Genomic DNA, 9,457 nt, shown 5'->3' with positions numbered 1-9,457 from the left:
TGCCAGATACCTCTGAACCAACTAACAATAGGTGACTTGCAAAATTTTTTTTTTTTTTTTTTTTTTTTTTTTTTTTTTTCGGTTTAAATGACTTTGTGAGGGTCACCTATACCAGAGTTTGCCTCTTTTTTTTTTTTTTAGTATTAGCACTGGATCATTCACTTATGTTCATCGGCCCCCTACGTAGAGCATGCTTAAGCCGGAGCTGACTGCTAAGATAAACTACTTAGGACAATTTTTAAAATGATAGTAAAGGCCAAGATGGTGGGGTTTAGGAGTGATTCCTATATTCAAGAGGTCTATGGTGCTAAAATGGTTCTGATGTTTCAAAAAGTTGACCTAGGTCACTACATCCTAATCTAAACCTGTCCCAAAGCCCAAAAAACATGTGAAACAACATCATTTTCTTTTTTAAAAATTTTCTGGTAAGGCTAAGGAAATGGGAAAAAAATGAAGATGAACTAAAAAGACACTATACTGGTGACTCGTCAGACTCATGCATTATCTAAGAAAATTAAATTACTGGAAGGAAATAACTGAAAGGAGATAATTAACTAGAAAGGGAAATGACAGAAAGCAATAAAATCCCCTCCCACACTTAGATCGAACATTGTCCCCAATGTTTCGAAATAAGATAAGGGGGGTAACCTGAAAAAGACTACTGAGGAGGGGCACTGGTGCCTTCGCCGTCCTGATGTGATGGTCTGGAACGACGGGATCTACTACGATGCTGGTCCCTCCGGTCGAGTCGTGCTGATAAAGCAGCCTGAGCACTCCGAACCTCTCGAAGGTTACCTAAGATGGAACCCTGAGTGGCCTCGACAAGCTGGTAGTGTTGGCTGTTGAACTCTCTCTGACGGTTCTGCTCTATTGAGATATCGTTCAAGGTACGACAAACGTTGCTATAGGCACGATCCGAAACCAATCGCGATTGTTGCATGAAGCTCATATTGTCCGTTAGCTGCTGTGAAATAGTAGAGAGAAGGCCATCACGCCTTTCTTCTCTAGCTGTCATATCACGCCACATCTCCTCGGTGACATGGAATCCAGGAGCAGTACCTGCAACAGGGTTAGAGGAAGATGGTGCGGTGTGTGACTGTGAAGGACGATGGGGGGACATGTGAGGGATGGGAGACTGCTCTCTCCGATCATACTCATCATCAGTGTCATGTGCCTCCCCATCGGGAATATTAGGAGGAAGTGGACCCAAAACACGTGGAGCATTAAGATCATAGGTCCAGTTCCTTTCATCACGTACATCAGTACGTCTACTGCATGGTAAAGCAACAGATGGGATAGCTACCCCATGAACCATCAACTCATAACCACCTTCTCTCCTTGCTCGGCACAATTTCATGTCTTTCAGAAATTTTAAATTAATTGTGCGAGGAGGTAGTGGTTCAAGTGTAGCTATCTCATCGTTCAGGCCAAGAGCCCGAGCAATATACGTAACAAGCCCTCCAAAACAATCGGTCCTGTTTTGTTAGTAAATAAAGTCATATGAGCAAGCATAAACGGGACCGGATTGATGTGGGTTCTAGTGAGGCATCCTTGCAAAAATAGGAGTTCACGAGCATTTACCTTGTTTGGACTTTCCCGGCCAAAAATAGTACATGCCAAAAGAAGTCTAAAAACTCTTATGGCCGGGTTGTGAATGGTCGACGCAAGTATCCCTTCGAAAGAATTAATTGAAGAACTTGAAAGCCTTTGCCAGAAGGTAAATACCTCGGCCGACCACTCCGCATCCAAAGGTGCCTCACAAATTGCACCTTCCCTATGAGGGATTCCTAACAAACCTGCTAGATTGTCGGTACTGAATTCATACTCAATTCCGAACAGTCTAAAAATAACAGTACCGACAGTGCTAGCAGTGTTAGGACTGACAGTGTATATTAAAGAACTCAAAAACTCAATTGTCAGTCGCTCATAGGTAGGTTCCTGATTAATGAAAATATTATGCAAGCCTAGAAATTCTAATAAATTAAAAACACTATGATAAATACCCAAAGCATACAGACAGTTATCGTCGACGTACCTAGTCGAGAGAATTTCTCGACTTTGAAGCCTCTGAATAATTTTCCGTTGCCTTTCGCCCGGTCTTCCATCACGAAGAAGAAATCCGTTGAACTCCATTGTTGAATGCTCCTTAGGTAGTGAAAATGGTAGAAAAAGTGGTTTATGAGGGAATGATAAAGTTTTGATTTTTTTGGTTTTTTGATGGATGAAAATGGAAATGGATGTTGGATATGTTTTATGGATGGTGGGTATTTTGGAAATGAGGGAGCTTTAATGGGGTTCAAGGAGGATTTGGAAGGTTGGAAAAATGGGTTTTTGGTGAAGAAAGGGATGAAAATGGTGGAAATGGGGATTCAGCCCCGTACTTGTTGTTGGTACGGTGTGGCGCCCGCCACAGGGCCTATGGCGCCCGCCACAAGGCCAATTCCTGGGCCTTGTGGTTTTGGATCCTCCTTTTGGGCCTTCTTGCACCTTTGTCTTCCGGGGGGTCTGAATAGCGTTTTCTTCTTCTTTTCAAGGCTTGAGGCTTGCATATTTTTTGTAAAGACAAAAATGAAAATATTTTTGTCTTATATATATTTTTTTTTTTTCTTTGCACGACAAAAAATAAAATAATTAAAGAAACAAAAGAAAAAGAAAAAGTTAACATTAGTGCATAATATGTATATATATAAGAAATTCAGAGTGCATGAAAATATAAAAGCTGCAGTAAAGTAAAATATGTCTGGAAATGCGATAAATAAAATACTAGGGTAATGCTGTCAGGGTAGAATGAGTCATGTGGTAGGCGTCTTTTCCTGGCTTGATCCACGAAACTCAGCTATCTCCCTCTGAAGCTCTTCAATCTCCTGATGTAGAGCATCGGTCTCTGAGGCATGAGTGAGATCAGAAACCTGCATCTGTAACTCTAAGTCTGCCACTTCCTGCTTGAGCAGGGCAGTCTCCTTACGGAGCTCATAAATCTGTGTTTGTAGGTCAGGTGGCTGCAGAGACAAATTGTTAGACATAACAGTGATCTGGGGAGTAAGAGGTGTAGGAGTGTACTCAGCGGCGGGAGGCGATTTCGGCTCTTCGACAGTCTCTCCATAACCCTCTAGAGCATAACTCCAATTTTCAGGATCATGGACACTGGTCATCAGCTGATCTGGTAATGTGAAATAGTGTATCGCTTCGCCGTCGATCAGCAGTCTAAACATGTTGGGCTCAAAAGAAGCCCTCCTCATCAGTCCTCTATCAAGACAAAAATCAATATCCAGGGTGGTGTAGAAGCAGAAGGTCCTGAGGTGCAATAACTTGCGAGACAGACCCAATGCAGTAGCAATCTGTGTAACAATCCCACCGACATGGATGATGCCTACGGATGATCTGGCAACACTAGCCAAGCCCTTTAACAGAAAGTTGCCACAAGCAACAGGGCGAGACTGAGTCGCACAAAACAGTAGGAAAATCTCCTCTTCACTTAGCAGTGTCTCTGTATCTGGAAAACCTAGGAAAGAATGTGCTAGAATCATCTGGAAGTACCTCAATGCAGGGTTGTGGATTACCTGAGAAAACTGGGTAGAAGGATCTTGGCTCCCTCCGCCGGATATTTTAGTCCAAAACTTTTCCACTTCTCTGCTCATAAAATACCCCATCGGTGTATCTGGAATAGCATCAGGAGTAGTCTGGAAACCTAGCAAATCACCAAACTCCTTGTGAGAGAATGAGTAGTCAATCCCGAACAACCTGAAAACAGCGAGTCCATCGGGTCCAGCCCAGGGGTCATAATGAAACGAGCTGAGGAACTCAAGAGTCAAGTTCCTATAAGTGTTGTTCCTGTGGTCAAACTGTTCCCACTGGAGTTGATGGCATAAAAATCTGACGCTTGGCTCTATCCCCAAGGCATCCATGCAGTCATGGTCAGGGTACCTGGTAGGAGCCATAGGGCGTCTCATGTGAACATAGTAACGCTCTCTCTGTGCATCATCTCTAAAGGCCACGTGCATGTCATCAGGGTTCTGCATTCTGTACAAGGTTAGCAAACAAGTCCTGAAAGCACATAAAACATTCAATCGTTAGTCCTGACATAATAATAATAATATAAACAAAATAAAGTAAAAGTAAAAAATAAAAAGTACAAAAAGTAAGAAAAACCATGGGTTGCCTCCCATGCAGCGCTTGTTTAACGTCATTAGCTCGACGACCGATATTTAAACATCATCGGAAGGATATGGTGGATCACTCAGAGTATGGCAGGTGTATGTTGTCGGGATGTCACCTCCTTCGTAGGGCTTCAACCTCTGTCCATTGACGATGAACGGTTTACATGTCTGGTTCTTGATTTCAATAGCACCGGATCTCAGGATCTTAGATACTTCGAAAGGGCCAGTCCATCTCGAACGGAGTTTACCTGGAAAAAGTCGTAACCTAGAATCGAACAGGAGAACAGGATCGCCTATTTTGAAGTCTCTTCTTATGATTCTTTTGTCATGCCAAGCTTTTGTTCTTTCTTTGTATATGATGGCATTTTCGTAGGCAGATTGTCTGAGCTCTTCTAATTTGTGGATGTCAAGGATACGTTTCTCACCAGCTGTCAAGTAATCCAAATTCAAAGTTTTGATGGCCCAATAGGCCTTATGTTCCAATTCAAAAGGTAAGTGACATGATTTTCCATAGACCAGTTGATAAGGGGTTGTTCCTATAGGAGTTTTGAAAGCGGTTCTATAGGCCCATAATGCTTCTTGAAGTTTCTGTGACCAATCCTTTCTAGATATAGAGACAGTCTTCTCGAGGATTTGTTTTATCTCCCTATTAGATACTTCCACTTGTCCATTGGTCTGTGGGTGGTATGGTGTTGCTACTCTATGCTTAACTTCATACTTGCTTAAAAGTTTATCAAATATTCTCGATATGAAGTGCGATCCTCCATCGCTTATGACTAAACGGGGTGTTCCAAACCTGGGAAATATATAATTTTTGAATAATTTGATGACTACTCTGGTGTCGTTTGTGGGTGCGGCGATAGCTTCAATCCATTTAGACACGTAGTCAACAGCTACTAAGATGTACTGATTTCCAAAAGATGGTGGGAACGGTCCCATAAAGTCTATACCCCATACGTCGAAGAGTTCTACTTCTTGGATATTTCTTAACGGCATTTCATTACGTCTTGAAATATTTCCTGTGCGTTGGCATCTATCACACTTGACAATGAAAGCATGGACATCACGCCACATAGTAGGCCAGAATAGGCCAGCTTGAAGAATCTTGGCGTAGGTCTTAGATGTGCTTGCATGTCCACCATAGGGTGCAGAGTGACAATGCTCAATTATATTATTTACCTCTTCTTCTGGAACACAACGGCGGAAAATGCCATCTTTACCTCTCTTGAAAAGAAATGGTTCGTCCCAATAGAAGTTTCTCACATCACTATAGAACTTCTTCTTCCGGTGGTAGTTTAGATCAGGGGGTATGATGTCAGCGGCTAGATAATTAACAAAGTCTGCATACCAAGGTACATCACTTATGGCTAAGGATTTTTGAAAATACTCATGAGGGTCTGGGTTATCTTCTTCAATGGTTTCTAGTTGGGCTATCAGTCTATCATAGGCAAAATCGTCATTTATGGGAACTGGATCAGGTTTCAGGTATTCTAGCCTAGATAGGTGATCAGCTACCACATTATCAGTGCCTTTCTTATCACGGATATCCAAATCAAACTCTTGCAGTAATAGAATCCATCGAAGTAACCTAGGCTTGGCATCCTTTTTGCTTAGTAAGTAACGAATGGCAGCATGGTCGGTATAAACTATAATCTTGGCTCCTACTAGATAAGATCTAAATTTGTCTATTGCAAAAACTACAGCTAGGAGCTCTTTTTCGGTTGTTGCGTAATTGAGCTGTGCAGCGTCTAGGGTTCTACTGGCATAATAAATCACATGTAACTTCTTATCTTTTCTCTGACCTAGAACGGCTCCAACAGCGTAATCACTGGCGTCACACATTATCTCAAACGGTTCTGACCAATCAGGGGGTTTCATTATAGGTGCTGAAGTCAGAGCTTCCTTCAGAAGATTAAATGCTTCAGTACATTTTTCATCGAAGATAAATTCAGCATCTTTCATTAAAAGACCAGTTAAGGGCTTTGTTATTTTGGAGAAATCTTTGATGAAACGTCGGTAAAATCCGGCATGTCCAAGAAAACTTCTTATCTCCCTGATAGTCTTCGGCGGTTTTAGATTCTCTATGACTTCTATTTTTGCTTTATCTACCTCTATACCTTTTTCGGAAACTATATGTCCTAAAACAATCCCTTCGGTGACCATGAAATGACATTTTTCCCAATTTAGCACAAGGTTTACCTCCACACATCTCTCCAGGATTTTCTCAAGGTTGACAAGACAATTTTTGAAATCTGATCCACAAACTGAGAAATCGTCCATAAATACTTCCATAATTCCATCTAAATAATCAGCAAAGATAGACATCATGCAGCGTTGGAAAGTTGCAGGAGCATTACAAAGTCCAAAAGGCATTCTTCTATAGGCAAAAGTTCCAACTGGGCATGTAAAGGTAGTTTTTTCTTGATCTTCGGGGTGAATAGGTATTTGGAAGAATCCTGAATATCCATCTAAATAACAAAAGTAAGAGTGTCTGGCTAGGCGCTCCAACATTTGATCTATGAATGGTAATGGGAAATGGTCCTTCCTAGTTGCTTTATTTAATTTTCTATAATCTATGCACATACGCCAACCTCCATCGGTTCTTTTTGCTACAGGTTCGCCCTTCTCGTTTTGCACGACTGTGATGCCTCCCTTTTTGGGTACTACATGCACAGGACTCACCCATTTACTGTCCGAGATCTGATATATTATACCTGCCTCTAGTAACTTAAGAACTTCAGTCTTAACTACCGCACTCATTATAGGATTTATTCTACGTTGGTGTTCTCTGGAAGGTTTTGAATCTTCTTCAAGCAAAATCCGATGCATGCATACGGATGGGCTTATTCCTTTTAGATCAGAGATCTTATATCCTAAGGCTGAGGGGTACCTACGTAAAACTTCTAATAATTGATCGGTTTCTTTTTGGTTTAAGGTAGCATTGACTATAACTGGACGATTCATATCTTCATCCAGAAATTCATATCTCAGGTTTTTAGGCAGTTCCTTAAGTTTTACGGTCGGTTTCATAGGGCAAGGCATAGGATCTGGGGTAAGAGATAAACATTCGTGAAGGTTATCATCAATGTAGGGTGTTTTATAATTGTCATCTTCCAAAATAAGGGTTGATGGCAATTTTATAGATTTATTTTCTTCTTCTTGTTCTAATTCCCTAATGCATTCTTCGATGATATCTAAGGCATAACAAGAATCTCCTATCACAGGTGCCATAAGAAATTTTGACAATATAAATTCTATCTTCTCTTCACCTACCTCAAAAGTTAGTTTTCCTTTTTTAACATCTATTACGGCTCCAGCAGTCGATAAGAACGGTCTACCTAGGAGGATTGGTATGTCGTCATCTTCTTTAATGTCCATGACAACAAAATCAGTAGGTATAAACAACTGACCCACCCTAACAGGGACGTCTTCAAGTATGCCTATAGGGTATTTAACGGATCTATCGGCTAATTGAAGCGACATCTTAGTAGGTTGTAATTCTCCTAAGTTTAATCTCTCACAAACTGCTAAAGGCATTAAGCTCACACTAGCTCCTAAGTCTAGAAAAGCTTTTTCGATGACATGATTCCCTAAAATACAAGGAATGGAAAAATTTCCGGGATCTTTATCTTTCTTTGCTAACCTATCTTCGGAAATAGAATTACATTCCACGGGTTTCGGATCTTCAAGTCTACGTTTATTCATAAGTATGTCTTTGAGAAACTTAGCATAAGAAGGTATTTGGGTGATGGCTTCTGTAAAGGGGATTTCTACGTGAAGTTTTTCTATAACCTTAACTAATTTTTGATATTGATTATCGATTTGGGTTTTCTTTAATCTTTGAGGGTATGGTATTGGTGGTTTGTATGGCGGTGGTGGTACATAGGTTTTATTTTTAGGTTCTTCTCCTTTTTCTTGACTTTCCGGGGTTTCAGGCTTCTCTGGTTCCTTTTCCTCACTCCTCTTAGAAGTTTCAGGCTCACTTAATCTAGGGTTTAAAGGCTCCTTATAAGCGGTTCCACTTCGTAGAGTAATGGCATTAGCTTGCCCTTTCGGGTTTTGTTGAGGTTGTCCAGGGAACTGTCCTCCAGGGGTAGTCTGTGGGGCTTGGTTTAACGCTACCTGAGAGATCTGGGTTTCAAGCATCTTATTATGAGTAATGATTTGATCAACCTTGGTTCCTAACTGGGTAATTAGTTCGTTAACATGGACGCTTTGGTTCATGAACTCTTTGTTTTTCTGTTTTTGAGCAACGATGAAATCTTTTACAATTTCTTCAAAGCTCGGGTTTGGCGGTACAGGTTGCATAGGTTGATTTGTTCTAGGGGCTTGGTAACCTTGTTGTCTCGGAGGTGCGGTATTTTGAATAGGGTTATTATTTTTGTAGGAGAAGTTTGGGTGATTCCTCCATCCAGGGTTATATGTGTTAGAAAATGGGTTCCCTTGGGTATAGTTCACTTGCTCAGTGTTGGTTTCATTTAACAGATTGCATTCGGCGGATTGGCGTCCTTGCGTTCCACATATCTCACAATTCGGCGAAACTGCGGCTACAGTATTCGGAGTTGTACACATATGTTCGACTCTAAGGGCCAACGCGTCCATTTTAGCCTGCATCATGTCTATAGAGCTTAGCTCATGTATTCCTCCTTGGGCTTCCTTCTTTTCCACTGTCGCTCGTTCTACTCCCCATGATTGATGGTTTTGGGCCATATCCTCGATAAGGGCACTAGCTTCAGGGTAAGGTTTATTCATCAGTGCGCCACCAGCGGCAGCGTCGATGGTCATCTTAGTGTTATAATGAAGTCCATTATAGAAGGTTTGGATGATTAGCCAATTCTCTAAGCCATGGTGTGGGCATGCTCTTAATAGTTCTTTATATCTCTCCCAGGCTTCGAACAACGACTCTCCTTGGAGTTGGGTAAATCTAGTTATAAGGTTTCGAAGAAGAGCGGTCTTACTTGGGGGAAAATATCTAGCAAGAAAAACTTTCCTAAGGTCATCCCAAGTTGTTATTGAATTGGGTGGAAGGGAATCTAACCATGATAGAGCTTTATCTCTGAGGGAAAAGGGAAATAATCTTAAGCGTATCGCCTCAGGAGAAGCTCCATTGGTTTTAAAGGTGTCTGCTAACTGAAGAAAGTTTTTTAAATGTTGGTTTGGGTTATCAGTAGCGAGACCTGAGAATTGTCTCTGTTGCACTAATTGCAGCAGGGATGGTTTAAGTTCAAAATTATTGGCTGGGATAACGGGGTTTACTATACTGGAACTAGGTTCCTCGTTTGATGGTTGGGCGAAGTCCT

General features: G+C 41.3%; 1 non-coding gene across 1 annotated transcript; it reads left to right on the top strand.

Moving 5' to 3' along the window:
• Positions 1-8,997: 8,997 nt before the first annotated feature.
• On the top strand, positions 8,998-9,104 carry LOC127089726 (small nucleolar RNA R71). The gene has a single exon (XR_007791283.1). It is a non-coding gene; the product is annotated as a small nucleolar RNA R71 (small nucleolar RNA).
• The last annotated feature ends 353 nt before the right edge of the window (positions 9,105-9,457 follow it).

This window comes from Lathyrus oleraceus, chromosome 5, assembly GCF_024323335.1.
Source record: "Lathyrus oleraceus cultivar Zhongwan6 chromosome 5, CAAS_Psat_ZW6_1.0, whole genome shotgun sequence".
Lineage (NCBI taxonomy): Eukaryota > Viridiplantae > Streptophyta > Magnoliopsida > Fabales > Fabaceae > Lathyrus > Lathyrus oleraceus.
Note: the sequence above shows the minus strand (reverse complement) of the source record. Positions and strands in the feature narration are given on the sequence as shown.